Source organism: Pagrus pagrus (genome assembly GCF_965226575.1).
Source record: "Pagrus pagrus genome assembly, chromosome: 14".
Taxonomy (NCBI): domain Eukaryota; kingdom Metazoa; phylum Chordata; class Actinopteri; order Spariformes; family Sparidae; genus Pagrus; species Pagrus pagrus.
The window spans coordinates 24,792,380-24,819,157 of NC_140198.1; the positions used below are offsets into that span (position 1 = coordinate 24,792,380).

At 40.0% G+C, this 26,778-nt stretch overlaps 1 long non-coding RNA gene across 1 annotated transcript in view; it reads right to left on the reverse strand.

Moving 5' to 3' along the window:
- The window catches only part of LOC311269223, a 144,758-nt gene that overhangs the window by 116,129 nt on the left and 1,851 nt on the right, over positions 1 to 26,778 (reverse strand). The window contains exon 2 of the long non-coding RNA XR_014624061.1: positions 13,983 to 14,140. This is a non-coding gene — a long non-coding RNA (uncharacterized lncRNA). The remainder of the gene's footprint in view (positions 1 to 13,982; positions 14,141 to 26,778) is intronic.

Sequence of the window (26,778 nt, forward strand, 5' to 3'; positions counted from 1 at the left end):
ATAGGACATGGGTGTGAGACACATGAGTAAAAATGCAGTGGAATAAAAAATCTTAAAAAAAAAAAAAAAAAGAAAACTGAATGATCCAAATTCTGAGTGGTAGCCCTAGTGCTCACATGGTAATTTTTTGATTAAATAACAATTACCTGACACGCTCAAAAACCTGGGTCAAGTAGCATAACACCTGCATGTGTCTCAGTAAATAATATTGCTTAATTGGAATTACATGCAGTATGTAATGCACAGGAGATGGCAGGTGCGTGTGTTGTGTGTGCGTGTGGGGTCACAAGTGGCCAAACAAGAAATTTGTGCCCTGGGCCCCTTTAACAAGTTAATGGCCATGAAGCAAGCATCTTTGCATCAAACAAGCATCTTTGTTTTTTAAGTTAGAAAGACTATGAAGGTAATGAGGCACCTGAGCCGACTGTGATCATGTATAATCACAGAGATTATTCATAGGCAAACATCCCCACCCTGTGGCCAAGGACAGGTTTCATTCAGCAAAAAAGTAAGTAAATGATTCTGCAAAGACCAGTTCCTTTGAATGCCATTCTTGTATTATCAGTGAGTATCAATGTTACTGTTTAAGATCACATTAAGTAGAATATGAGATCATTCCCTAAATCATGCAAGAGGACATCGATTAGAGCAAGCATCACCTGAAGCTTTCTGTATATATACACTGCTAACTCTAATGTGGCTTAGACTACAGTTTTATTGTTTGTGTGCAGTCGTCTGTGTGTGTGACGGGGGCACAGGAAGTTAAGGTCAGTGCAGGCCTAACTTTAAATTGATGAGACCCTTTGGTGCTTTCCCATCAGCTGAGAGCCTTTGAGACGTCTGCAGTTATGAATCAGTGCCACCGACACGACCATTTGACATGAAATGAGACGTGGCTTAATGACAGTCTGGCAGCATTTAATGGCTAGTGGAGACACACTACTAAAAGATGGTTTAAACGATGACTCATTTTATGTGTCTGAAAAGCGCTCATCTGCTGCCTTAAGTGGAATGTGTTTAACAACGCTAATACATTCCTGTGATCTGGGAGATGAATTCAACTATTGATTTTTTCCCCCTCGCCTCCCTCAGTTTAATCACAGACTGGGCCACCAGAAAGCAACCAGACACTTTGAGCAGTGCTTCTCATTCATCCAGACACTGGTTTCCACATTGATTTACCAAACGCTTTGGATTAGCCAACTCATCAATCAACAGTATTAGAGATTTTCAGCTACTTGGAATATTACATGGATGAGTAGGGACTTAATGGAGACCCCAGTGTCTTCGAGAGAACAAGAGATTGGAAGGTATGGTTTGATAAGCAGCTGTAAAAAAGAAAAAAAAAAATCATTCATCATCCTTTGTTAGGTAATGTAATGCTGTTGGAGCTAAAGTATTTGTATTACTTCAAGGGGAATTCTGGTCCTTTTGAATGTGGGCCCTATATTTACATGTTTGGTTGAGTACAGTTACAACCATCTCGATTTTCCCCTCCCAACCAGTTTGAGCCTGACCTGTGGTCTCTTGCTGCATGTCATCCCCCTGCCTCCCGTCATCTCCCAAGCTGCTCTGCCAAGACAAGAGAAATATTTCTCCCCCCATGACTCGTTATACAGTTTCATCAGAGTTTTTTTAGCTTCTGTTTTCACAGTACATAATCAAAATGGCGGGGAATTCCGGTTCACAAGCTTTCTCTATTTTTTAAGTACTACACAAAAAATGTTCATCATAGCATATTAAGTGGATGAGTAGGCAGTGCAGTAACAGATTATTGCTTTATGTGTTATCAGCACAGTCAGGTTTAGACAGTTTGATCAGAGTTTAGAGAGCACGTATGGCGGCTCTCGCTCTCAAGATCTGTCTGTGCTCTTTGTGTCTGTGGACGCACGTTGACAAAATGCAGGACAAAATTCTCTAGTTGAATCAACAGCCCTGCAGCCCCCAGATGAGTACTGTAATGCTAATGTTGTGTTTGGCCTCTGTCACCTCCCAAGATATGCAGAGGATATTTGTGAACACACTTTTATAAACTGAATGCATCTCTTTTATCATCCGCCATTGCATGAGGAATTTCTGATAAAAATATCAGAAAAAAAGTATACAGCACAATGACAATCATTTCTGCTGAAAATGTGTCAACTGAGCTAATAGTTCATGCGTCTTGTAACCACCCACACCCAGTGAAATATTCAAACCAAATACTTCAAATACAAATACGATCATGGGCCGAGCATATCTAAAGATTATCTACCATATCATGAGGTCATCAATATTATGCCTCAGCTTTTTATGCTTCAACAGTACTGCATGGACGTGAAAGTAATATGGCTGGGGAATAAATGATTTAACAACAATGGGACAAACTATTATCGTATAAGAGCCGAAAAAGGTTTTCTTTCTTGTTTCTTGTTTTCTTGTTATTGTAGTTACATAAATGTAATTTCTCATGCTGTTAGATTACTGTTAGACCACGCCATCAGGTGTGTGCGGAAATCCGAGAGCAAACTTTGTTTAGCCACAGTGAAAATATTGTTTTTGTGATTTAACACATAATGAAGCAGAATATTTCATTGTGGATTTTGGAAATAATTACATCAATATTTTTTCCATACTTTTCAGCTTTTGGAATTTTTAAGGTTAAGTTACTTGTTAGGTTGAAGTTACTTCACATGAAGTTTGCAGATTTGTAGTAGCCTACCTAAATCTGTCTGTGGAAAATATTTTTCATCAGCAGGTATTTTAGTTATAATAACCTCCAGCTAGCTAAGCATTCCTGTGTTTATATGAGCAGTATTTATTCAGTTTGGGAAATCACACGATCTCTGGAGCCTTCAAGGCGGACTCAACAGGGACTAGATATCACCGCTTCACTAAAAACTGCTCTAATGTGCCTTCCACATTTGCGGAAATATGGAAAAAATTATAATTTCAGAATACTTTGAGAGTACTTGAAAAGTCCAAAAGTCAAAATATATTGAAAAAAGATCGATGTAATAATTCCCAAAATCCACAACATGTTTTTACCTAATGAAATCGTATGCTTCAATCTATATTTGTTGGCGTTTAGCCTTTCAAAAATAACATTTTCACTGTGGCAAAAAAACAAGCTAGACAGGAAGTCAGACAGAGGATATGCATAGTGCATCCGGTCATTTTATCAAAATATATTACCCTGTGCATACTCAGGATTGACATCACAATAAAATCAAATTATTTCTAATAATCACACTTAAAACAGACAAATACGTAAACGATTTAACCACACAGCCTACTTGACCACGGTAGAGGCACAAAAAGCAAGGAGAAATGGTGAAATAAACACAATCGACATCAGGCAGGCATGACGTTCTGCTACGGAAACGCTCTGAATGGGATATGAAGTCACATGGAGGATGAAACAAACCAGCATCACACATACCAAGTAACGTGACGTGCCCAGTGGAATCAAGTGGTAAGTTTCTGACAACATTACAGAAACGATTCCTACAGAGAGAGCGAAACCACAAGTCATGCTCAAGGAGAAGTCGCTCTGGAATCTCGTGAGATGTGAGTTGTTACAGGAAGATGATGGAGGAAACCTGACTCAGTTAGAGAGGAGTTTGGAGTTAACCTAGAGGAACTGCCAGCAATCATTTATTTCCAAAGTCATGGCTGACCAAGAGATTTTGACAATATAAATGAGGCAGCAGCTGTAACAACACACCTTGTGAGATTTCAGAGCAGGACATCTCCCTTAACAAGACCAGTGTTTCTGGTTACAAAAAGGATCTCACTCTTTAACAAAGGTGGTCTAGTTCTGTAGGAACTGTTTCCATAATGTTGTCAGACACTTCGATTGACTACCTCAGCCTGACAGTGGCAAAAGCAAGCACTTCTAGTGGACGTAACTTTGACAGTCAGAGTTGCCCCAAAGAATTAGGTTGCAGCCATTGCATCTGTGTTGCAGTTGCCAGCTGAGGCAATCTAATTGAGCGAATAAAAAAAGGTAATTATGAATCATGAATACACCGAAAGATTTAAATATAGGGCCTAGCAAAATAACCCTTTCAGGAAAAGAACACTAACTTCCCCTAAGACAAAAATGTACCGCGCATCTCTGTAATTTTCACTGAAATGACTTGTAAACCCACTGCCAGTTGATAAGAGGTAATGAATTTTCCAATAAACAGCTACAGTCATCTTGGGATTAGTTTAATTATATCACAATCTCTTTGTGGTCCATCAGGGGGATCACAACCCTCTCTCATCTCATTATAATTCCATGTGAAGCTTTTAAATGTCCCAAAACTAAAAGCTCTGATCTGCTGCCATGATTCCTTTAGGAGAACAAAAGATCTGAGGAGACATGGAGAGCAATTTCACCGTCGTGATCAAAATGCTAAAAAGTGCAAAAACAGGACACTGCAACTAAAAACAGTGGTGATGTTAATGTATTTGTTCTAATTGACTGATGTGATTGACTGTTTGGTTTACCGGGCAGCAAGATTAATATGTTTCATGACTGTAGGTCTACAAACATGTTCTCTAAACTTTACATAGTGTATGGCCATATCTTAAGGCTGTTTTCTGAGCAAAGTTGGCATTTCTTCATCAAGCAGCAGCACCTCTGATACACTGGAACACTTTCTCTTGTCCTCATTAATTCAAGAACAATAAAAAACAAAAACCCACACAGGTGTATACTGTAACTGAAGCCTAAATCAATCTGGCCACAAAGTGTTTTAGTGCTGAACATCCCTTCACCAGACCATTCTTCAAAAGGACAAAGTGTGCTTTGATTAAAACTGCTGTGAGCAATGCATTACAGCTGACAAATGGCCTCCCACTTATCCCTCTACACCAGCACTATGATAAAGCTCCATCCTCACACCACACCTAATAGGAGCCACTGTCACCTTATAGAGACCCAATTTAACTCGTAACATGTGGTGTAAATTGATAGATGATGGCTTTCTAATGGGCGCGCAGTCACCCTGGCCTCAGTGATACTCACTGTGGCCTGATCTGTGTCTGTTTGCTGTTTTGGTGTAGAATTTGTTGTTTTTAGAAAGTGGTTTGGTGAATCAATCTCTAACCTCTGGGTAGCTGTAGACAAGGATGGATTCTTTCCTGTGTCACTGGTACAAAAATACAACAAGAAAACCATGCAGTGGATGTTTTGTGTTTTCTGTGTATTGACAGACCCTCTTGTCCTGACAGTTCGACATTTACAGATTTGCCAGCAAAAGTGGAGGAGGCTGGTGGAGAGCTGACAGCTGGAGTCTGATTGCTGAGGAGTGGTTGATCGCTACAAACTCCTCCATCACCATAATCTCCAAACACACACACACACACACACACACACACACACACACACACAATAACACACTCACAGTCGTGCCCATCACTCTGTCATTGCTCCAAATGAAGCACTCTCAGAAACACAGTGAATCAACTTATTACCAATCACAATCTCTGAAAAATACAAAACATCCATTCTCTGCTGAAGGACCCATAACACACAGCATGACTGGCAAACACAAGATCCTGGTTCAGTGTTTCAACCTTTTTGTATTTAAACTGAATAAATCAATGAAAAGAGCAGTAAAAGTGGTGTTGATACAACACCTTTGGCTCTACAACAGCAGCTATCCGTCACTGCCACAGCTCTTCACTTGTTCTTTTGCTGAGGGGCTCGCAATAAACAAATATATAAATTCTGTCATGTCTGAAAAAGAGTAGAAAGAAATGAATACTTCTTAAGTAGGAATGTAACAGCAAATGTCTGTCTGACATCACGGTTCATACAAAGTCATAAGAAGAAAGTGTCGGACTCAGTTCTGAGCTACGCTCCAATCGAGTAAGGGGCAGTAAAGCACCTGAAAGCTGATAACCAACTGCCATTAAATAATAAAAGCAGAAGATGACACAAAAAACAAGACAAAGAAGACACAAACACTGCGGAGAGTTCAAATGAGACACTGCCTGCTTCTTTCAAATTAGCAGTGTGGGTTTCCAGTAAAATGTCAGCAATGGAGAGCAAGTGGTGGATCAGGAGAGGATACTGTGTCTTCATTTGTGCGGTGTGTGAGTGGAAACATGTCAAACATGCTTATGCATATTAGACCGCATTTCCCAGATCCGAGGAACTTATTCTCGCTGTTTTTTAAGAAGCTCAAGAGTGTATGTGCACTGTTTACTGCTGAATGCACTACAGCTGTACCAACGATCTCAGGGGGGACTAATGATAGTGAAATGAACAAACTCACATGCACTACTGTCTGTTGCAAATAAATGAAGAAACCTTGCCTTATGCACTTGGAATCTTTGTTGCTTTTACACATTGTACCAAAACGTGATCCAAAAACCAAGGTACAGTACTATGCAAAAGTTTTAGGCAGGTGTGAAAAAATGCTGTAAACTTTATATAATAATTGTTTATTTTTATCAATTTACAAAATGCAAAGTGAGCGAACAAAAGAAAAATCTAAATCAAATCAATATTTGATGTTACTACCCTTTGCCTTCAAACCAGCATCAATTCTCATAGGTACACTTGCACAAAGTCAGGGATTTTGTAGGATTGTAGTCAGGTGTATGATCAACCAATTATACCAAATGGGTGCTAATGATCATCAATTTCACATGTAGATTGAAACACAGTCATTAACTGAAACAGAAACAGCTGTGTAGGAGGCTTAAAACTGGGTGAGGAACAGCCAAACTCTGCTACCAAGGTGAGGTTGTGGAAGACAGTTTCATGTCACAGGTCATACACCATGGCAATACTGAGCACAGCAACAAGACACAAGGTAGTTACACTGCATCAGCAAGGTCTCTCCCAGACGAAGATTTCAAAGCAGACTGGGGTTTCAAGATGTGCTGTTCAAGCTCTTTTGAAGAAGCACAAAGAAACGGGCAACACTGAGGATCGTAGACGCAGTGGTCGGCCAAAGAAACTGCAGCAGATGCAAAACACATCAAGCTTATTTCCCTTAGAAATCGGAAGATGTCCAGCAGTGCCATCAGCTCAGAAATGGCAGAAACCAGTGGGACCCAGGTACACCCATCTACTGTCGAGAGAAGTCTAGCCATAGGTGGTCTTCATGGAAGAGTTGCAGCCAAAAAGCCATATCTCCAACATGGAAACAAGGCCAAGCGACTCAACTATGCAGGAAAACATAGGAGCTGGAGTGCAGAAAAATGGCAGCAGGTGCTCTGGACTGATGAGTCAAAATTTGAAATATTTAGCTGTAGCAGAGGGCAGTTTGTTCGTCGAAGGGCTGGAGAGCGGTACAATAATGAGTGTCTGCATGCAACAGTGAAGCATGGTGGAGGGAACTTTCCCAAGTTTGGGACTGCATTTCTGCAAATGGAGTTGGAGATTTGGTCAGGATTAATGGTGTCCTCAATGCTGAGAAATACAGACAGATACTTACTTATCCATCATGCAATACCATCAGGGAGGTGTACGGTTGGCCCCAAATTTATTCTGCAGCAGGACAACGTCCAACATACAGCCAATGTCATTAAGAACTATGTTCAGCGTAAAGAAGAACAAGAAGTCCTGGAAGTGATGGTATGGCCCCCACAGAGCCCTGATCTCAACATCATCGAGTCTGTCTGGAGTTACATGAAGAGACAGAAGGATTTGAGGAAGCCTAAATCCACAGAAGATCTGTGGTTAGTTCTCCAAGATGTTTGGAACAACCTACCAGCGGAGTTCCTTCAAAAACTGTGTGCAAGTGTACCTAGAAGAATTAATGCTGTTTTGAAGGCAAAGGGTGGTCACACCAAATATTAATTTGATTTAGATTTCTCTTCTGTTCATCACTGCATTTTGTTAATTGATGAAAATAAACTATTAACACTTCCATTTTTGGAAGCATTCTTAATTTACAGCATTTTTTTCAAAACTGCCTAAAACTTTTGCACAGTACTGTACGTACTAAACTATGACTTATGTGTAACATTACAGCCCTATTATCAAGTCAATTTTATTTATAAATATAGCACCAAATCACATCAAGAATTACAGTATCTAATGACACTTCTAATTAGAGCAGGTCTCCCAACATTCCCCAATGGGAAAGCGCCTGGTGACAGTGGCAAGGAAAATCTGCCTTTTGAAGTCATATCCTTTCTGTTTTTAAATTTTATCAATAACGTTTAATTTAAATATTCCAGTTTCTGCCTCAGTTTTCACCATGCAAATCAATAAAACCAAACAAAACAAAGTGAGCAGTAGTGATGTGTAGAAGATGTGATGTTGACTGAAGCAATTTTACTGCCTGTGGGGGAAAGCCAGGTTTGAAAAAGAACACACAGATATTTGACATCACTGTTGGGGATGGATAATAAAAAATGTATAACTAGGCCCACTTAAAAAACTATTCTGGATAATGAAAGGTAAATCACTTCAGGGTTGTACCAGCATGTTAATAGACACAGCTGCCAAGTACCAATATTTTGGCCATGGGAGACACAAACTTCAACTGTGAGATAATAGGCAGAAAAAATGCAGTCATAACTGTAAATGTGTTTTGTTCTATTAAGGTACATGTGTTATATATCTGCACATGTCAGACTTTGGGACATTTTCCAGCTATGTTTGTGGCGAAATGATATTTGTGATGGGAAGTCGGACTATCTGCGACCAAAACAGGTAGCTCAGGTAGTGTTTTTTGGGCTTAAATCTACCCAGAGCATAGCACAGCTTTGTGACTAGAGAAAAATAGCATCTTTTGTTTTAAGTTAACTTTTGCAAAGTAGCAACTTACTATGGTCAGCCAGCACCGCCAACACACTCCCAGAGACTGCTCCACAGAGACTTGTTCTGAGCGCTTATACGTGTGGAGGTGCAGGTTGGTAGGCTGTGGACCAAACCATGTTGTGAGGCATATGAAGGGGGGAACCAATCTTTAAAAAGTTACCACATTGTTTTGTGTCTTCGATTTGCACAAGATCTTTCAATGCATTATATATGATTTAAAATAATATGTTTTCAATGATATATGTTATTGAGGGGGCCAAATCTTGGTTTCTCCCGTGATTTCCGCCTATGGTGTATGTATCTATGTATGTATGTATGTATGTATGTATGTATGTGTGTGTGTGTGTGTGTGTGTGTGTGTGTGTGTATGTATGTGTGTGTGTGTGTGTGTGTGTGTGTGTGTGCATATATATATATATATATATATATATATATATAAATAAATAAACACAAAAGCACATTCATCTCTGTCCACGAAAAGGTTCAAATCTTTTATTCTCTATAGGACAGGACCAATTTCTGATCGAGACAGCATCAGTAAAAAGACGGAGAGTACATTTCTCTTTCACGCTTTCTCTGATCTCAGTGAGTGGGGCCTCAGGTGAAGACAGCTGTCACCCTGATCTACAGCCCCCGGCAGCCTCAGTAATGTAGGCCAAATTGCCTGAGTCGCTGGAAATGATGCAGTCATTGTGGAGGAAATTGGAAATCAATTCTTGCCATCACTGAACATAACTCCCTTTTTTAGCAGAGCCAGGGCTCAAACGTATTTGTGTTGGCTCCGACAGCTCCAACAAAGATACCACTGCGTACGAAAATAGAAGCGGACAGGAGCAAGATAAAGAAATGAGAAAGGAAACAGCTGGAGGGATAGCAAAGCAACTCTGGCAGTTCAACCCAAAATGTTTTGTACATTCACTCAGGATGCATGTTAGTATTTGACACATCACACATTATGATGAATGATGATGATGATGAATTGCAATGCCTGTGAGGTTATACATCCTGAACAATTTCTGAACAACATTTGAACCCTGGAATATTAATCTATAAATATAGAATCATGAAAAACAATAAGGGTTCCTCTGTTGCTCTGCTTTTCAGTCCTCGGGGTAAAGATTGCTCATTAAACTGATTTCTCACCAGTAATTTCAAGCAGTTCTCAGTAATGAGTTTTCTTAACAGATTTGCGGAACGCTCTTAGCAAGACCAGATTTGGTTTCCTGGAGCTCATCTCGACATTGTTTACAACTCTGTTTATTTCTTCAAGGAGACTTTCTCTGTCCCTGGAAGATAGTGAAGTTAAAGGCCATTATGGTGCTTTAACAGAATCGTAAATAAGGAGCTCTTTTGTGGACACAGTAAGTGTTGATATACTATATGTAACTCATGTAGGTCATAACATGAGGCATGACAGAGTACAGTGCTTCTGCATGCTGAGCGCTTCATAACGACGATCCCAAGGGTGCCTGGGCTCAATAAGAAGCAATCAGCGACAGCGGCACGCCCTCCCCAGCCCGCCTCCATCTTCCCACAAGGCACCGCTCCAAGTCAGCCCCCATCCATTATGCATCAAAACCCACGTTACAAATCTCCTCAAATAGAACAGAGTGTCAGGTATGATAAAGAACAATCGACCGAGGGGAGGGAATCAAAGCACCAAAATTCCCAAGATGAAAAATATTCCACTTTGCTCTCTGATGTCGTTCTTTGTTTTTCTTTGTTTGTGTTGTTATTCAACTTGTATGTTCATGTCTCTTGTGGGATGCTTGCCGAGGCGCAAGTCATCCGTCATCCTAATTGGTTGTGTTTAGAGAGCAACTGTTGTGTTTGATAGAGAAGCTTTTCCACTCCTCCTGGTCAAAACAAAGCTGCAGTCTGCTATCAAAGATGGATAGCTATGTAAATACAAGTAGCCACAGATGTGATTATCCCGGCCTTGTCTGTTCGTCTGAAGGTTTTTTGCCTCAGTGTGTTCAGCTGTTGTAATATAGCATCCTTCATCTTTATATGCCTGGAGCGCTGTCAGACTGAGCTGGGTGGAACCCTGCAGCCGCTGCGTCTGGTTTTAATTAGATTACATTAGTTAAGATGTTACTGGTTATGTTAAGATACAAGGAGAACTCACAGGGTGGCTGCCACTCCTAGAGAGGGTTCCAGTTCCTTTTTATCAAAACATGATCTTAAATTCCTTTTTGATAAAAACTGGAGTTTGAGGAGGAAAAACTTCCTGAAAGAAGAGCACCTTGCAACAAAAGCACATAATTAAACAAAACAAAACTAATAACTAACTCACTTGAGCTGGCAAAGAAGAAAATGCCTTATGAAAATATTATTTGTTCACAGAAAAACAACTCAGAGGAACAAATGTGTCTAAATATGGGTTTGGGGAATAAAATGGAAAACAGGCCTTTCATGAGAAAGGTTTTTAAAAAATCAGAATCAGAACTTGCTGAACATATAAAAAACAGAAAAGCCGTTTTAGTATTTGAAATAACTAAATAGATATTTTTTGATGGTGTACAATATGAGTTGGGTGACATTCCTAAACTCTGTTCTCGCATCTCTTTGAGGCAGACTGTACTTATCAGGGTTTACAGTGAAGGACAAAGCCAGCCCCTGGTGATATATTGGACAGCAGGGAACTATGGGGAATTCATCTTTGTCGATCTACTACTTTACATGGTAACAGTATTGCTTATAACGGCCCATTTTTCACTTCATCTAATCTCCTCACATCTTCCATTTCCTCCCACCCTCTCCTGTCAGATGGACATTTAATGGCACTGACCAACCATCACTCATATTAATGTGTATTATCTGAGAAATCACATCACTTTTTACAACCTGACTCTGACTCTCATTTGGTCATCAAAATTTTCGATTCACGCAGGTTTTGGAAATCTTTCATAAAAAGTTTGCCAACCTCTTTTAACCTACAATACAGTGATGACTAGGCGTCATTACAACAAAGGGGAATAACCACTGAGGACAGTGTGGTCTGTATGAATTTAAGACTGTCCTCGCCAGAAAATAAAACATCAGCTTTATTTATTTGATAAAATGTTTAAAATGGCCTACAATATGGCTACATTTGTCTCACTAGTGACTTCTTGTGACTGTGTGAATACTTTAAGGTGGAGAGAAAAAATGAAAGTCGCAGATGGTTTGCATAATGTCTCCTACCAACAGTCAATGTTGCTTACTCTTAAGCATGACTGTCATTTACAAACATTAACCATGTAGTTTCAGTTACCTACATTTAACTTAAGTTAATCATAGGTTGAGGTTGCAGATAAGAAAATGTTATATGGATCTATTATGGACATTTATAGCAGCTTTGGAAGGCACTGTGATCAACACACATGGTTAAGTGTGCCATAAGCTGGGTTAGCATTTACTATGGAAGCCAAGTTTTAATGTTAACCTAACATTAGGCCTTGCAGAAGGTATCATAAATCCACAAACCTTTCTGACAGGTGACACCATTCTCTAACCCTGACCTAAGGTACCTTTAAGCTGCCTTGAATCACCCAAGCAAGGGGCTTGAATGGTTTGACCTGGCCTGACTGACTTTACAGGCTGTTTGTTCTGAATGCCATGGCTTGTTGTTCAGCCACCATCAATGTTTATCTAGGTCTACCAGTTTCAATAGAACCACTTGTCCAGATGCACCAGCACAACCAGCCTTTCCAAGCAGTCTATACTGTATATTACACACTTCTGTCAATAACTCATCCAGTTAAAATCATCAGTAAACCAGCCTGCCAGTTAACAACAACCAGCTTCAAACATAATGTAATTAGCATACTTTTCTCAACTACCTTGTTAGCAAGCAACAAAGCATACCCTTCTGACTGTAAAGTCATAAGCTTAAACGAACAGCTAACAAAAATTGGCCACCAACAAATCGTTCAATGCAGATTCACCCAAAATTCAGAACTTTTCCCAGTTTCATGTCATGGATTTTATTTTTTAAGGTAAAAACTTTTTTAGTTATGAATCTTTGACATTTGGTCCTTTGGGCTAAATTCCATCACTTTTGCAATTCTCTGTATGTGTATTCTAAATCTGACTAATTGCTTGTTGTTCCCTAGATTGGTTTGAAATTTGAAAAAAAATAAATAAATAGTGAGCTGATGAAATTTAGCTCGGAAGGTCAAACTTAAAAAAATCATAACTAAAAAAGTATATGGAGTAAAGCTAAAGCATTTTGCAAGGTCCCATGAATTTATTATTAGTTTTTACATGATTTTCTTACCCAAGAATCCATGACAAGAACTGGGAGGCCCTTGGTTAGTTGGTATGGAATGACCGAGTGTTGCCAATTGATAAGTACTTTATATGAAAATATAAAGAAAATATAAGAAAAGAAAATACTTGGGCAATGATGCATTAATTATTGTGTTGTTTACATTGGAAATTTGGTAAATTCAATTTTAGGACTTCATAACAAAACATAGTATTAAGCTAAAAGAAATCCATCAAACTTTTCAGAGGGAATCAAGCATACTTTTCTATCAGTAATGTAGAAAATAAACAAATCTCTGGCACTTAACCGTCTCACGTAGTTACAGTAAAAGATATGTAGTTTTGGGGAAGAAATTTTAATCAGAAGTGAAAGATCTTCATCGACTGATTTCTTTGCCTAAACAAACTAAATAAACTAACTGTTTCATGACTGAACAAGACCTTAAAAGACAACACAATTTCATACTCTTTTATGAAACGACATTTGTATTTGTCGGACCCTGCCACCTTTCTAGCTTCAGTGTTCTAGGGACCTTATTTTCCTCTGAGAACAGCTTGTTTATTCAGTTATTGAATTGTTTGTTTAATATTGTAAATATAAAAATCATTGTGTTTGCATTTCTTTTCCAAAACTACAGTGTCCTTTTAATGTATTTATATACTGTACCTTCTCTTTCTGATTAGTTTTTTTCTCTGCTCTTTACTGACATGTAGGGGAACAGTAGCAGTCCTCATTAGAGAGCTGCACACATGCAAAGTAGAACATCTGGACACCCACAGCAGCTCAGTCAGCTCAGTGTAGCAGGTGTGTATCAAAATGCACATATAAAATGCACAGAGGTTTAAGTCACACTAAAGTCCTCAGGATCAAGCCCTGACTGTGCCTTCCACCCTCCCTCACACTCACACTCACACTCACACACACACACACACACACACACACACACACACACACTCGCGTCACTGTTGATGCTACCTTCCCAGGCCGTCCTCCATCTGCTTGGCCTTCACCACAGCTGCAGCCAAGAGCAGCAACAGCAGCAGCATATGTCAGTGTTTGGATTGGAGAGCTGAGTTGAGCTCTCTGGCTCAGCCTTTCATCTGGTCCTTTGATGGGCCTTGCTGGCTCTGCAGCTGTGGATGAGAAGGTGGACGGTACACACTTCATGCATGCACTTAAAGTAATGTAACATGTCATTAAGCCTCATATTTGGTCTTTTGATGAGTCCACCTATTTCCATTCTGTTTGTCCATAATGGCTATAAAACTAAAAATTAAAAAAAATTTAATTTCAGTTCAAATTATCTCTACTACCACAACTTTGATCCTTGATAAGGTATCGTTGAAAGATATCTTGAAAACTAGATTTCCATGAAATTTGTAGTGGATAGCCTATTTATGCCAAGAGGATGAATTCTATTGATTTTAGTAAACTGCTTGTATTTATGCGGTATAAATGAACACGATAGGCCTTCATGCTCAAGTTCCAAAAGCATAGTTACATGTCACAAGAACCCCTAGCCTCCAGTAACACATCATTGCTGCACAGCTTCATAATAATATAATCTGTTCCAAGCTCTGCTGTCACAGCATTTTAAAAGGGGACAAGAATGTAAATAGATGTGTGCTAAGGTCACATTTGTCATCTTACAATGTGTTCCCCCACCCATAGTGTTATTCCTCATCAGAACTACAAGCCTTGAGGTATGAAAATGTGAGCAAAATAAGTGTGGATGAAGGGAATCAGAGAAAGTCGGTGCCACGACATCTGTGTCAAAATAGCAATTACACGCTGGCCTGATTCATAACGATAAACGCAGAGCGGGCTTAGAGAGACCACGAACACTGTCTCATTGCGGCAAGGTTCCTGAATTCAATTACACACACACACGCACACGGACACACACACACACACACACACACACACACACAGGATGTTGGCAGCTCAATCAGGTGTGGAAACCTTGCTATCACTGATTTTACTGGAAGACACAGTTACCTTTTGTGTGTGTGTGGTACACTGTCAGTATGTCTCCAAAGCTATACTCGACAACACACTGAACTGTCACTCAAACTTCATCTGGCCTGACAGTGAAGTCTCATGCTGTAGAGACACCAGTCTCAGATCTGTCTCAGACTATCCCGTCGATTCAGTCAAATCGGTCATGGTTTAAATCCAGACTGACAGGGAAAAACTGGAACAAACATCTGCGCAGTGCTCTTGAGCCAGGCACTTGGGTCTAATCTCAGAGTGTCCAAAGACAACACATTTCAAGTGTGTTCCTTTTAGTCCATGAGGGTTTAACAGTGTGGATAAGGGCTCTCTCACAGCCATTCTGAGTACTTTATGAATGCTTTCCATAATCCTGCAGACCTTGCTTGAGGGAATAACCCATGAGTTAAATGTAAATGATAAAAATGGTAATGATATTGAAAGCCTTGCAATGTCTGCTAGTGAGTTTCAGAGGCAGAATCTTAAGGTGCAGCCAAGGAAGGGAGGGTATCCATTTTGCTGGAGACAGGATTATGTCTCTTATCTTTGCCGATGAAGGATACCTGCTAGCTTCATCGAGCAATGACCTCCAGTGAACACTGGGGAGGTTTGCAGCTGAGAACTAAGTGATAAAGGTCAGCACCTCCAAGTCTGAGGCCATGGTATTCAGCACGAAAAAACTGTCTGCTATCATGCAACAGGATTGTTCAAATAATGTCACAGAAAAATATATATTGTCTAGCAGTCCAATTTGCATTAAAGCTACTAGAAGGACCTTTCATTTTTTGTTGATTCTGGCAGCCACTTTGGATAAGGGATGATGAGGGTAAAACAAAGTCTACTTTGTTTTAGGCCCTGTCCAAACCTACAAGGGTATTTCTTAAAACAAAGCTTTTTCTATGCATTTTTGCCTCTCGTGCATGTAAACAACATTTTTGGTCGGCACGGGCAGAAACTAAGCTTGCTGTAAACAAGGATGCAGACACCCACATTTGCTTCCTAATGTGCCTTATCAGTGTATGTAGCATCACTGGCAAATGTGAGATTGTTGCAGTATTGGAGTATTAAAGTTTGCAAATTGATGGAATGGATGTCATATTGTCTATAAGTAATTACTGATCATGTTTTGTTGATATTACACAGGAGGATTCTGTGAAGAGCAGTCACATTTTCTGCATTGTATTTCTGAATTGTCTTTACCTGTATGGCCATATGATATGCATTTTCATGGGTGTAAGTATGGACAGAGATTACTTCATTGAGACTGTTTCATAACCAACAAGTTCCTTCTATCAGGTTAAAAAAAATTATGATGGTGAATTATTATGATGTTTTTGGCAATAGCTACCATAATCATTTTTAAGATATGGTGTCAGAGAAACTTTATTTCATTTATCAGAAAGGTGTGTTTTACAGCACAGGAAATTAGATAAGGGTTTTTTTTAAAAGTCAGTTTTTATTACACTGTAACCTCCAAATAAATTGAGTTATCACAAGATAAGAGATTAGATTTATTTTAGATTTACAAATTAGATTTTTATTAGACTGTAATCTCTTAACAGGTTGAGATATCTCAAGATAAGTCAAGAGAAGAGGTAAGATTTAATTTTGATCTTATCATTAGATTCTTCTGAGAATGTCATATGAAATAGCAGCAGAGCACACACACAGATTAAACAGATTACGGAGAAGAAACACACACAGGCATCATACTAGGAGTAATGGAAAGCAGCGGTTCTACTGTGACTCCAAAGTGTGAATGTGCTACTGTGTGAATATGAAACAGGGTAGCACTGAACAAGAGCCTGCATGCTCAAAAATCCTTTGTGCTTTATTCTCTTTATCTCGACTATCAGGGTAGGGAATATACAGTATGTAGCAACCATGTCACAGCTGCAAACCTAACTCGGAGCAACCAACCATTGGTGATTTAGTTTAACACTCCCATTCTCTGTTCCTGATGGGGACTGTGTCTCATTGCTGCAGGTCAAAGACAAAGACTCAGATACAGAAGTGGTTTGAAGCACTAAAGTCTCCTTATAATCCCTCTGTAATCCTCCACTCACTGTGATCCACTGTCTTCCCTGGAGGAGACGGAGAATACAGTCCTACTGGGCCTATCAGCTCGGTGCCATGATGAAAAGCACTATCTGATTTACTATTGCAGCTAATTGGAGCTTCACTGTGCTAATTAAATCAAGGAGCCACCTGGCGTGTGACGTGCAGTGTGTGTCCTAACAGAGATGAAAACCTCCTGCTCATGTTTATGTAGACATTCCAGATGATATTGCCGTTGATTTTTTTTATTCTATCCATATGCACAAGCAGGCTGTCCCTTGCCTCATTTAAAAGCAACCGATAACATAAAAGCCTCGGCTGCCTGGGTGTCCTGAGCTCTCTGCAATCAGGACCATTTGAAAATGTCAGGCTCCCTTGTTAGCAATTCAAACAGGCAAAGAGGCAATTACGCCATTTTCATGTTTCCACCGAGGCCCCGCTGCCTCCGACACAACTCTGACACCGTGCCCCCATGTTTTAATATGGCCGACAGGAACATTACATTCCTCAGCTGCTATGAAAAACTAACCGAGCCATATTAATACCCCCCTCACTAGCCGCCGTTCCCACCGCCTCCCTCTCCTATCTCTCTCAATCACCCTTATCTCTCTCTCTCCAGCCCTCACCTCCTCTTTCATTTCCTAGACAGTCTATCATTTGGGAAACACGGTGGCGTGATTGTGGCTTCCGCTGGAAGGGGAGAGCCGAATGCTATCATCACTCCCAGGGCCATAATCAATAGTGTCAGTAATGGCAATGGCGGGAGGAGAACAGTGGATTGCTGCAGGGTCCTCAGAGATCATATTGGAGGGCTTTGTCTTTTTTCTGGCTCTCCCCACAGTCCTGTTAAATTATTCTGCAGGCGTTCCCTCTGTCAGCCTCACTCCACTGAGGGCTGCAGGAGGGGAACCACTATTCTGTTATAAAGAGTTTGGAGATCATGTTGCCTGTTGAAAGCCTTCCAAAGATATAGTTATTGGCAAGGGTGCGCTAGTATATCAAAATATGTGAATTTATCCCACAAGTCGTTCCAGCCATGCTATGCAGTCAGAAAAGCATTCCCAATGTGCTCATATTTCCCAGTTAAGTAATCTGCAACATTTTATCTTCTAACATCACTAATTGATGTAACCCTCTTGATTTTACTGGGATTATGGGCATTTTGGTGCAGCCTGCAGTACTCAACCTGTACGTAATGATTCACTATAGCTCCTGTAGTCACATAAAAATGCCCCCGCTGGTGTTATTACCACATTTTTTAAAGGCTAGAATATTATGTTTCACTTGCAGGACATATCCTCGGGAACATTTTCATGGGGATGGGATTTATTGCACATCGTATGTCTCACCAACATTTTGTGCTGCAGAGAAGGTAAATGAACACATGAGAGAGACACACCAGTGGGAGAAGCTCACACTATGAAAATCATTCCAGGTAGTAAATCAGACAAGCAAAAATAATGATCCAAGCTTGACCCCAGTTTTAGTGCTGGTGAACCATCACAGGATAAGCTGAATTCACAGTGTTCAGTGTTGGCATGTTTTAGTTGACCTCTGATGGGTTCTTTTAAAGTTTTAAAACAAAACACGTTTTTGATACTATTTATGAGCGGCATTTACACAGAAATAGCTATTAAACATATTCACCTGTCACTTTTTTCTTTTCAGGATTCAAAGGATATAATGTAGTCTGTGTTTACAGCCACATCAGAGCTGTATTTAGTTACTGCTAATGCAAACCAATATTTTCCACTCCTGCAAGTTCACATTAAAAACATTCAACTGGCTAAATGGGTGGCTTTTATTATGAAGTACTTGTCACTGAGGTTAGCACTGAGGACAATGATTGTTCATATTTTTGACAGCAGGTCAATTTCCAGTGAGCAATTAGATGAAGAGCTTCTGGCAACAGGCTACAAACCTCCCAACATCTCAGCAAGTGATCAGATCTCTTAACTGTGCTCTGCAATGCTATGTCAAGTTTGCTTAGCTGCAATAAAAACAAATTCAACAGAAGAAACAACTGTTGTTTCCCCTAGAATCCTGGGACCTGTATTATTAAACCACACATGCTGTTAACACAAGTGACACCAAATGAACCAGTACTGAATTCTTACGGATTATAACTTGACCTGACCCTATGACAAATTCCTCTACAATCCTTGATGCCATTAGCTGAAATGTGATTTAAAGCCAATGTATTCTGAATCAGTAAAATCAAATGAAGTCTCCGGCGTTTTATGTAATCCAGCATTGTGACATGTCAGTGCACAGGCCAGCACTGTATGATCCATAAAGCTCCGGGCAAACTGCTGCTCTCTTGCACCCTGGCAGTGATGAGAGGTGTGGAAGAGCAATCTGTTCTCACAGGGGAAGCCACAGAGAAAATAGGGCATTGCTGTCAAGACATGGGAGAAGCCACAGAGGACCTGCGTAGGATTAGTCAAGCAGGCCCCAAGCTGCATGACTGCACCAGCACTACATCACAGAGTGCACTTAAAAATGTGCTCAAACTACCTTGTAATGTTAACAGATGGCACCTTTTGCCGTGCTTTCATTACATCTCAATTCAAATGTCCCCAGATGGAGCTTTTCAACCCAGTGTGCGATTCATTTCCTTTGAGTGCTCTTACAAGACAACATTAGCACAGTCGCACGGTAATGTGAGAAGTCAGCCGTCTCCACTCGTGACAGCAGCGTACAGCCGAGTTACTGCTGCTGTGTCAAGGTGTTTCTGTGGTTTCTGATCCCTTCATTATTAGGTGCGCGAGAGCAACGTAGAAGAAGGTACCTGATTATTCAACTGTGGAGCAGAAGAGCTTCACCTTACAACAGGAAGTGCTGCATTTTTTGAAGCCAAGGAAAAAAGTATTTTGCCATCCTGTCAGAGGACGGGGGAAGGAGCTGGTGGGAGGGGGGCGGAGAGAGCAGAAAAGATACAATTTCACAGCTGAGCACGCACGCTTGGTTCGCTGGTGTGAGCGGGGAAGGATTTCACACCTGAGGTAATAACAGAGCGGAGGCAGAAGATGGGATCAAATTTTTACACTGCTATCCGTCTGTTTCTCTTCATCAGGGAAGATAGTGTTGCCCTTTACAAGGTCTAAACTAGCACGTGCTTTAAAAGAGCAACACAGTGTCTCACATTCACTGAACTCCACTTGTGCTCATTTTTCTCCCTTAGCTCTTATTCCTTCGGCAATATTACTCATTGCAAGGTTTTGATTTATTTGTGCCACCTTCTAATGACTGAACTGTGTTGAAGATTTGTGTTTGGATTTCAGAGCTTTTTGTAGTTTGTAATTGTTCTACAAAAATGTTAGATATCATCATCTGACACTACAAATTTTACAGTGAAACAGCCTTGTTGGCTTCATCTGCTCTGCATTTTTCAAACAGCAATGTCAAATATTTGTTGGTCACAGCTTCTTAAATGTAAGGATTTGCTGCTTTTCTTTGTCATTTATGATAGTAAATGAAGAGTCTTTTGGGCTCTGGGAAAATGTGAAGAGCATTTCTCTTTTTTTTAGTTTTTTTTTTTTTTTTTGGTCATTTTATAGATTAAACAATTTGTTGTGAAAATAACCAGCAAATTAATTGATGATGAAAATAACGGTTATGTGCAATTCTAATCTGGTGGGAGGCAGTTTTATCCCATCTTACCAGATGCGAGCATTTGGACATATTTCACTGTGAAAGTGATGTCTTGTGTTTTCCTCTAGAAAGCTCATCTCTGGGAATATGAAAGCACAAAACACAATCCACCCACAAATGCAAAGTAAATCCCCATCAGCCCACCACCTGTTAAACGGACACTTCCGTCTGCCCAGCACATGTATGTACACACAAAAGGAAACACACACATACCTGAACATTCAAACAGTAATGCACCTGGGGCCGTCTTCATAATCTCCCCTCTCACCCTTCGACCCTGCTCCAATCCATCGTAATGCAGAACCTATTTCAGCTCATTAGGTGTCAGTCAGTCAGGACGCTAAACACATTCCTCAGCTGAGGAATCAATCTGCCATCTCTACGGGCCCACCGGCAAAGCAACACACACACACACACACACACACACACACACACACACACACACACACACACACACACGCCTTGTAGCTGCGGCGGTGGATAATCAAAACCCATAATTGCTTTTTAAATCACAACGTTAATGACAAGATCTCTCGATTGTAATGCATTGTAATCATGCCATTAATATGGATATGACTGCAGCATTGGGAGCCATCTGTTTGGCTGAGGCAGCGCTGGAAGTTTTCCAACAGACGTACTCATTTCAAGGACTGTATTTTGGCCAGCGACCACAGGCAACATAATCAATGTGAATGCCACCACCAGCACTGGGAAACGAGGGACCCAAATTGATCCATCAATCACCTATTCAGACAATGTTTATTCAGCTTTGCCTCACTCCGCAGTTATTCACACTCGCAGATGAAAGCTCCAATAAAAAAAAGATGGCAGGGACTGCAGAGCAACAGCACGGCACAAAAACAGGCTCTCTTTACACAGGGCTTTAGTGTTCGCTTTTGGTGAGGTAGGTGATTGCCTTGGGTTACCTCTGGGTGGAATCAATTATACAAGCTTTTTAAAAGGCCCTCTTTGGTCTTCACAGGAATGTGCGAAGCGAGCAAGCTCCCGAGGTATCTAGCATTATTCCTTTTTATGTTTTTACATCAAACTTTCTCTTTCTTCTCAAACTTTTCCGTACTTATTGCTAGAGTGAAAATGTGGGGCATTTGAGATGTTATTGCCAAACTTCAATTCCCCCCACCCCCCCTTACTTCCCCCTTATGACTAATGTATTTCCAGTACAAAAGCATATGTTGCTTTTAAAGAAGCTCTGCTGCAACTCCTGGGTGCTGTCGCCGTGTTTGTGGTCGCTGAGGGGGAGAGGGGCAGGGGAAAAAAACACTACTTATTTAGACTCAGGGTATTTCTGACAGCTTCACTTTATGTCTTATCATTAAAGGAAAGAAAGAGCCTAGCACTTACTTTGTTGGGACATGGGTCTCACTTTGAAAGTCTGGGGAAGCCAGCAGCTGGAGGAATGGGCATAAGGGTTATTAGAGGCATCCCATGGGGGAAGAGAAAACTGGAGCCACATTTGTCCAAAGACTTCACAAGTGGAGACGCTGGAGGAAGAGGTTGCAATTGAAATGTAGGACTCCAAAGTTTTATCAAAACATGAAAAAAGCATGACGTCAAAGAAATCAACATAACAAGGAGATTTTGTGAGACTCATGCTTCAATGCCTCATCTCTTTTACTAGGTGTGTTCTGTGTTTCATTAATTCCAGTGATATAAATAACCCAAGAGTGTAGACAGGGAAGACTGTAACTGCTCCCTTGATGATGATGAATACCAGACAGACTTTATGTTAGGGTGACTACAGACACATTTTCCTGGTTCAATCCTGTTAGTTATACATTGAAGAAAGGCTCCTTTGGTGATAAAAGCAGACGCAATAGGAGCCCTTAACTTACTGCATACAGCACTTACAGTTTATGCCTTTCCTGAGCCCAATTTGCAACAGTTTCCTGGAGTTACAAAACTCTTGAAAGAGAACATTTTTGTTGCATCTTCCTAGCATAGCTTGAAGCACAGGAGTATGCAAACGACATGCTACTGCCTGTCTGTTACATCTCCTGCCAGGCACTTTAAATTTGAGTCTTTTTTACCTGCTGAAACATGGCTGCTTTGGGTCCTTTTTAGTCTGTGGTTAATTGGCAAGCTTGCCTACACACCCTCAGAGCAAAAGACAGTCTGCAGGGAGGAGGGCAACCAATGCAACACATCTCATCTCTCTGCAGATTTCTTCATCTCTTGTAATTAATTGCATCTTTAAAAGAACAAAATGTAAATACGCTGCTGACACGCTGCCAATTAATCTTAAACCGCCGTCTTCCTGACGCTTTCTGCTCAACCGAGGGGGAAATCAAAAGTTTTAAAGGGTGTTACGAAAGCTTTAACAGTGTCCCTTTGTTCTTAGCAACACATTGTGAAAAATGCATTCAGGCCTGACAAAGCGCTCCTGCTCCGTGTAATCAATTCCCTCAGCTTCTACCAGCCGAAGAAGACGAGGTGGAGGGAAGATCTGAAGAACCCACCATCTCACTTGTCTCTCCTTGTTCTTTGATCAGGCAAAACAAGCGCTTTTCACATCGAGCAAATGTAGATAAAGAGAAAACCACCTTCTCTGCACAGGACAAACATTCATTCACTTGGTTATGTAGTTGATAATTAAAAGGTCATGAATCACTGACCTCCAGTCTGTGATCATTCAAGACTAGCAACCAGTTCTACCAAATACTCTACCACATGTTATTGTGTTTAATGCCCTAAAGCACTGATACATCATTATTTTTTACCTTTAACTATATTTTTTTATTTAGCATACATATTCACACAGACACACACTCTACTGTTGTTCACAATCATCTTTTTTGAAAGTGTCCTGGACAAAATATCAGTACAATTGTTTCATATCAGCCAGAACACACAAAAGTCAATGAAGAATCAGTGTAAGGATAGTAGGAACAAGAATAAAGATCCAATGACCAGCACAAGTAGTGATCTAGAAATTTGCTTTGCCCATCTGTATGGTATCTTTGTGACAAGCACAGAGCACCCAGTGCATAGATGGGGGGTGAGGCTCAAAACAGGTGGGGAGGGTAATTCAAATGAAAAAGTGCAAAGTGAGCTGGAAAATTTGTCTTAGATGTTGCATGGAGAATAGATCTCACATCTTAGTTTAGTATGTCTGCATGCCATCGTTTGCTATTTAGCAAAGCTAAGCTGAGGCTGTCATTCATTTTTGTATTTTGCCATAAAAATGTATTATTATCATAAAATTAAAAGGTTGATCTGATGTGGGGCTAGATGAAAAGTCAGATTGTCACTAGAGTTATTACAATTCACCCACAAGTGGTGGCATGAATATGTGTACCAAATTTCAAATAAATTCATCCAATAGTTGTGGAGACATTTCACTGAAACCACAAATGTCATCCTCATAGTTGATCTAGAGGAAACGTCCTTGTATCACCAAAGTCAGAGGCATTCATCTGCTGGGAACCATGAATGTCTGTACAAAATTTCAGGCAATCCATCTGATAGTTGTTGAAATATTTCAGTCTGCAACCAACCTTAACACCTGAGCTACAATGATAGCATGGCTAATAGAAGTGGAAAACATAAAGTCATGTATGTGTAATTAAAACAGTTCACTTAACCAACACTGGCACAGAGAGAATCAGATTAATAAAGTTATGCTATATGAAATTAAGTGGATTATTCAGAATTCCCCCTAGTCCTTTTGTCACAGTATTGTAAAAATACTGTACTGTTTGAGGGACCTTACTTCCAAAGTCAAACAGCAGGTTTAAAAAGTCAAACATCCAGAGAGCACTACAGAGACAAACATTGTCCTTGTGGATAGCTTAGCAGTAGTCACAGCAGCATGTGGGTGTTTTACTGCATTATACCTGAAGTGCCTTGTTCTCAAAGAGCCGCTGAGGCCAACAGGGCCTGCTAACCTCAATGACTCTCGTAACAAGCTGAAGTGGGATTTTCTGCTGCCTCTTAAGGGCTCGTCTTTTATTACTAGCAAGTAAACAGAAGCAAATAGACCTGTGATGTGAATTGAAAATGCTGGAGGAAGTGTATACCTAGCTAAGTGTATTAAGAACACCATTTAGGTTTTTCCCTCTGGCGTTCTTGGCAAGATTCCTTAAGCGGTAGAGGCACTGTTGTGAAAGGGTTTTCAATAAGGTTGGTGCTTGCATATCCTTGGCTAACATGCAAGCCTGAGAAAGAAAAAAACTACATTGTAAACAGGAGATTCAGCAGAATAACGTGTCTTAACAGAGTTCTTAACAAATAAAGGTCTAGCTACAAGCATCAAATAATAAACTTGTTTTCCAGAATGAACAACACCAACATAATTTGATTTTAAACAAATATTAAGTCACATTTTGATCACAATAGACATACTTTATATCCCTGTAGAATAATGTCAGATTGGCAGTACAAAATCTTTATCTTTTACACTTCTTTGAAAAAATTTATCAAAGATAACGCCTCTCATTTGACTCTGTGATGGTGTAAACAGCTACAGAAGAGCTACTGCCAATGTGCTGACATGATATCTTATTTTAATATGACAATCAGGAGCAGGAAAGCCTCCTTGTAAGCTGTGATCCACTTAACTCTTTGTTTTAAAAATCTGTCAAGTCCTTTGTCAACTTGCTCTGCTCAGCTACTTGAAAGTTGGTCTGTTTATCTACTGGAATATCAACATGTTAACGGGCTTTGCAGCATGAGAGCTTGTGTCTAATTACAAAATGAATGTCATCATCACGTATTTATAAATGTGTGCAAATGAGAGAGATCATGACTGTTACCTAGAGTTTTCCTTTGTCCTGCCTTCATAATGAACAGAGAATCAATACATCTCTTATTTCCTCCTATCTCCCCTTCAGCACCCCTTATCTGCAGTTTGCAAGTATTTTCACTATCCTAGTATTTTGGGTGCTAGGTGTTAGAAGCACAATGGCAAAGCCAGTGAAAACAAAACTACTCTGTGATTTCACCCTCACTTGCTTCAGGCATGTCTCACAGCATTGGGAAACTGCAGCAGCACAACAAACTGCTGCACAGTGCTTCAAAAATGCCTCCATAAAACCCGAGAGGGAGAGGAACTTTGTTTTTATGCAAGTCAATTGAACCTCTCCACATAAAAGATAAAAAAACATAGTGTTTATCTTCTACCGAATTGTAATTTATACATTACGCTTTTAGGATTTTGCTTAAATGTATATCTTCCTCTGTCATGTATTTCACCACATCAGCAATTCTTTCTTATGTAAATGATCATTCTTGATGCTTATACAGTAGTAGAGTACTGTGTACAGAGGCATTTTCTGTGTAAAGAGGCACATTTTAATGTAATAAATCATTTTTAATTCACAAAATGTTATTGTTCATAAACACTGGAAATCATAAGCTATTTTACACTGCCACTTAAATAACTCTGAAAGTTTTATATTTCAGAATAAGTTGTGCAAACCTTGAAAACTACACTCAGTTCTTCAAGGCTGCTCTTAAAGGTTTATTTATATCATGGGTTCAGTCTGACAGGAGGAATCTGTTGTTTTTAGCGTAGCAAGACTGCCCTCTGGTGAATTAAAGGTATATATCTATTAGGATATCATAGCACAGCTGCAATAATATGGATTCATGTGAAGTAATAAGGGCTGGAAATCAGTGGCAGTCACTTCAACTCGGCTCTATAACTGTCTGTTCACAGTCTTTTTGAGTTATAGCAGATATGGGCAATAAAGATGAAGTCAATAGTATTTAACAGACTTCAGAAGCTTCTAATAGTCTTCAGGTGGCCCAACTGAGACCATAACAAGTATGTAGACAACAGAATTGTAGAAAATGTATTTAAACAAGCTACAATTATTTAATGGAATATGCAGATTAAGAGCTGTTTAGGAGATTTACTCATAACTCCTATAATAAGAATTCCTCTCATGATCACTACTCCAGGACCTTTAACAAGCACACAAATTACAGCATTACCCATTTTAGAAGAAGCTACATTTATGAAATATAGTCAGAGGTAAGGTTACATGTGAGAAAACAATTGCAACAGAATGATCGTGCAATAAGATAAGCATCTTATACAAGAATT